At 33.5% G+C, this 5,707-nt stretch overlaps 1 pseudogene; it reads left to right on the top strand.

Moving 5' to 3' along the window:
- Positions 1 to 5,707, top strand: part of LOC107725146 (long-chain-fatty-acid--CoA ligase 3-like) — a 40,020-nt pseudogene that overhangs the window by 18,880 nt on the left and 15,433 nt on the right.

Genomic DNA, 5,707 nt, shown 5'->3' with positions numbered 1-5,707 from the left:
TTTGGCAAATGTGAGACAAGCCTTTGTGTTCTTTTTGGTCAGCAATGGCTTTTGCCTTGGAACTCTCCCATGGATGCCGTTTTTGCCCAGTCTCTTTCTTATTGTTGAATCATGAACACTGACCTTAATTGAGGCAAGTGAGGCCTGCAGTTCTTTAGCTGTTGTTCTGGGTTCTTTTATGACCTGCTGGATGAGTCGTCGTTGCGCTCTTGGAGTAATTTTGGTAGGCTGGCCACTCCTGGGAAGGTTCACCACTGTTCCAAGCTTTCTCCATTTGTGGATAATGGCTCTGACCGTGGTTCGCTGGAGTCCCAAAGCCTTAGAAATGGCTTCATAACCCTATCCAGACTGATACATGTCAACTATTTTGTTTCTCTTTAGATCGCGGCATGATGTGTTGCTCTTTAAGCATGCTTCTCTTTGTCAGACAGGTTCTATTTAAGTGATTTCTTGATTCAACAGGTCTGGCAGTAATCAGGCCTGGGTGTGGCTAGTGAAATTTAACTCGGCTTTCTAAAATAATGTGGTTAATCACAGTTCTTTCATGATTTAACAGGAGCGGCCAATTAACTTGCATTATCTTTGTGTATTATTAAAATTTGTTTGATGATCTGAATCTTTTAAGTGTGACAAATATGCAAAAAATTAAAAAAACAGGAAGGGGGCAAAAACCTTTTCACGGCACTGTACGTATTTGCTAGATTACTCATACCACCTAGAATCAGCCAGACTAATATCATCACATGGCTAAAGAAAATGGCAAAAGTCCAAACTACATTTCGTTACGTTGTTTTTTATGTTACAGAAAGGCAAGTCTGTCACAATTATGGAACTTTTTTCTGCAAGTAATTGTTATGATAAAAGAAATTCATTGTGTGTTTTGCTCATGTCAGTTACAGTGCTTACGTAATCCACATATATCTTAAGACACCATTTATGAACTGAATGCCAGGCAGGTTTGGACAGCTTTTTTCCCTTAATAAATGAAATTATCATTTAAAAACTGCATTTTGTATTTACTTGCATTATCTTTGCGTGATATTGAAATTGGTTTGATGATCTGAATCTTTTAAGTGTGACAAATATGCAAAAAATGTAAAAAACAGGAAGGGGGCAAAAACCTTTTCACGGTACTGTATATACATACATACATACTGTGTTTTATATATACTATGTTTTTTATAAGACCTATACAGATGTATGTGTGTTTTACAGTGGTCACTCTTTACTCTACTCTGGGTGGTCCTGCTATTGCTCATGGACTCAATGAAGCAGAAGTTTCTCACATCATCACCAGCAAAGAACTTCTGGAAACCAAACTCAAGGTGATCAAACACTTAAAAACCAGACTATACAAAGTGTTTCATGTAGTAATCAAACTTATTTTAGTCAGATGAAACATAATATTTCAAACATTATATTGAATATGACTAACAAAAGATCTATCTATCATCTAATATAACTGAAAATATACACCACAGTTTGAAAGTGTTACGTTTGGAATAATTACGATTTTTTTTTTTAAATGTTTTTGAAAGAAGACTCTTCTGCTCACCAAGGCTATATTTATTTGATCAAAAATACAATAAAAATAAAAATATTGTGAAATATTTTTACAATTCAAAATAGCTGTTTTATATTGTAATATATTGTAAAATGTAATTTATTTCTGAATTTTCAGCATCATTACTCCAGTCTTCAGTGTCACATGATCCTTCAGAAATTATTCTAGCATAATAGACTTCTTTCAAAAACATTTAAAAATTTTAGTAATGTGGCCAGTTGTGTATATATCATTTACTGTATGTATTGCTTGCAAAGGAGAAAGATGGTGTAGCCTTGACCCTTTGAATCCAATGGGCATAGAAAACCATAATAATCAATAATATCACAGCCTACTTTCCATAATCCAATTAACCAAGCCCCTCCTACTGAATATTATATTTTGCTTTGAAATGCATCAGTTACATACACGCACTAATGTTTTTTTGCTTGTATTTTGACAGAATATTTTGCTAGAGGTGCCGAGATTACGACACATCATCGTTGTGGACGATAAACTCAAGAGCGGCTCTGAATACCCACGAGGCATCAGTGTCCACAGCATGGCGGCTGTGAAGAGGCTGGGGGCCCATCCTGAGAATGGTACTAGTGTGTGTGTGTTTGAGGTCGCTTCAGGTCATGTGAATGAGAAATCCTCCATCTGTGTCAAATTAAGGCCAGGGTCGAGGGTGTTCCTGACTCTTTCACTTCGCCATTTACTTCCTCCATTATAGCTCTCTGTGAAGCAGGACTGACCCTCAACAGCTGGTAGTAGTAGTCGTTTACACACTGGATAGTGTGTATATGTGTGTGTCGGGTCACGTTTTCTCACACTGCCACAGACTTCACATGACATCCAGCTGATCTTCCTCCTTCGGCTCGACATGACATTCGCTCTGTTCTGTGTCAGCATGCTAATGCTAAATCACATTGTGCCTCGAAACACACAAATGTACACACTCGAATTCCCATGTTCCACATTTATGGTTCTGAAAACTTGGAATAGCTTAAATGGCACTTTGGTTTTCAAAGCTAAAACGTTCTGTTCTGCTGCTGACATCCGGCGCCCACTTCCTGTTCTTATCTTATTTATTTATTCACACATACACACAATATTTTTACTTTAATAGTCTTATCAATGTACTTCAAACAACTATAAATTCAAGTTTACAACCGATCCTCCCCTCTTCTTCAATGTTATGGGTGTTTTGCCAAATAGTAGCATCATTTGTCTTCATTTACTGTCCTACTAAACCATTATTGCTATTGTTAACTAAAACTAAAATGTTGTTAAAAATAAATAAAAATGACAAAAGCACAGCAAAATTACTAAAACAACATTTTTTATAGAAATATAATAATAAAAGCTAATTCTAAATATTAAAATATATAATCATACTGTATATACATTTAAAAATTACTCAAATAACACTGTTCATCTGTAAGTCATACAAGTTTATGCAACTCTTCCTGCACACTGAATAAAAATAAAGCCACCATAAAAGTATGATTAAAGTAGTTCAGTTTTCATTTAATATGCTTTCATTGTACAGAAAACATCTCCTTTTGTTTCCACAGAAAACTGAAAGTTTTCATTTTGAATGATCTGTTCCTTTAAGAAAACAGATCAGAGCTTATTTTATTGGGTCGTAATATTTCTGTCTTAAATACCTTTAATTTATATATTTAAAACATAAAAATATAAATAACATAATTTGTTTTATAAATAGAATTTTTTTTTTTATTACTTGTATGCTTTCACCTTGAAAATAGCCATAGAAGCTGGCATGGCATTAAAAAACAAAAAGCAAACAAATCTGACTGAATATTATTATTTTTCCAGGGCTGGGAAATTCATAGAAATGAATAACATCTTAAAAATGTGTTGTGTATATACATATTTCGAATTATTTTAATTGGCTTGAAATCTCTATAAAATAAATTTTGAGATTTAAAAATGAATAACAAATGAAAAAAAAGGAAATTAATCTGTCAAAGGGTGTGGGAGCTGTGTATTAATATATTAAAAACTGAGTACATTCTGAATAAAATATGGAAATTACAATTTTGTCTTCATCCGTGTATTTTTAATTTTGCTATAAGTTTTTGAAGGAAAACTAAGTAAAGAAGCTCTGTGATGTCACAATGAAACTATGATTTCAGAACTGAGATCAAAGCACTGCTCTATGATGTCATAAGTATTCAGGAGATCAAAGCACTGTTCTGTCACAGTGAAGCATCCACTAGATATAATTGGTTCAAATTGAATTGCTAGTGGTTAATACAGTAGTCCCTTAATATTTTATATAATGTAATTTAGTAATTTCTTGTAACTTCCGCCTGCTTCTGTCCACAGCGTCGAGGCAGAGACGGCCTCCGTGTGAGTCTGATGTGGCTGTGATCATGTACACCAGCGGCTCCACCGGCGTGCCAAAAGGAGTCATGATCTCTCAGTAATATTATTGCTGGAGTCACCGGCATGGCCGAGAGGATTCCCAGCCTCGGGTATGAAACACATCCACACATACTGTACATGCTAACATCCTGTCGTCATTCACTAATGTGTTTGTAGTTATTGTATGTTTATCAGTGTTTCCTAGAAAACCAGTCATTTCCAATGGATAAAATAAACAGAAAGCAAAAAAAAAAAAAAAAACTGTGACAATTATGGGTCTGTGGGGATTTCTTTGCCACGCACTGTATGTTATATATGTCATGTATATTTTATACATGACATTTGTGTTGTTTTTACAAATCTTGTGAACTCTGCAAGAAAATACAGTGAAAATGCAACTAAAATATAAAACATAATATATGAAACTACTTTCCTATTGTTTAGAAAAATACATTTTGCTATAAATTATTAACAATTTGGATATAAATGTGCTCTTCCTGTAAATTAAGTTTGCAGTTGGTAATATATCTTAATGTTTTCTTACAATATTTTCTTATTAAAGTGTTTTCTGATCACCAAAGCTTCATTTATTTGATCAAAAATACAGTAAAAAAAAACAGTGGAATACTGTGAAATTTAAAATAGCTGTTTTCTATGTGAATATATGTTAAAATGTAATTTATTCCTGTGATCAAAGCTGAATTTTCAGCATCATTACACCAGTCTTCAGTGTCACATGATCCTTCAGAAATCATTCTAATATGCTGATCCAGAATGGTTCTGTTTTAAATGTAAAATCTGACAGACACTGTTATTACAGTGAGGATGACACATATATTGGCTACCTTCCACTGGCTCACGTGTTGGAGTTGAGCGCTGAGATGGTGAGTTTAGCTCACGGCTGCAGAATCGGCTACTCTTCACCACAAACACTCGCAGACCAGGTACAACACAGTTTTGTTCATATTTACTGTGTACATTCTGGAAATCAAAACATTGGCTGAAACTGTATAAAAAGATTTTTCAAAGTTGTACAAAGATTGTTGGAGTATGTTTTATAAGAAAATACCATTTCAGTCTTTCTACTTCAAAATGTAATGTTTAATTAAATGTTACTTGCCATTTTCTTGTAATTATTTGTGAAATTTACTAAGAAATTCTGAATGAAAATTGTTTCTACACCCACACATTGTTTTAAGTTTTAAGATAATCATCACAGTAATGTCACAATCAAGCAATAATACATGACAAATTATATATTCATGTATTATTATTTAATTAATATATATTAAGTATATATAATTTAATATATATATTTATATTACTAAATATATTCCCACCCCAGTTTGGCAGCAGAGCGCACGCAGTATTAAGTGACAGTGAAAGTGACGTGACATGTGGCCAAGTATGGTGGGATTGTGAATCCAGAACAAACTCATGCAATATATATTATACTTATGATACGCCACGATAGCTCTCATGCTCAGTGATTTTTGTATACTCTCTGTCCTTATATATATATATATATACTACCGGTCAAAAGTTTGGGATCAGTAAGATTTTTAATGTTTTTTAATTTGAGTTTTTTGTTTGAGTCTCGTGCTCATCAAGGCTGTATCTATGTGATCAAAAATACAGAAAAAACTGTAATATTGTGAGATATTTTTTCAATTTCTAATATTGGTTTTCTGTTTTAATATACTTTAAAGTATAATTTATTTCTGTGATCAAAGCTGAATTTTCAGCATCATTACTCCAGTCTTCAGTGTC

This window comes from Sinocyclocheilus rhinocerous, unplaced genomic scaffold, assembly GCF_001515625.1.
Source record: "Sinocyclocheilus rhinocerous isolate Xijiao unplaced genomic scaffold, SAMN03320098_v1.1 scaffold1755, whole genome shotgun sequence".
Classification (NCBI taxonomy): domain Eukaryota; kingdom Metazoa; phylum Chordata; class Actinopteri; order Cypriniformes; family Cyprinidae; genus Sinocyclocheilus; species Sinocyclocheilus rhinocerous.
This window is presented reverse-complemented; position numbering and strand designations above follow the sequence as displayed.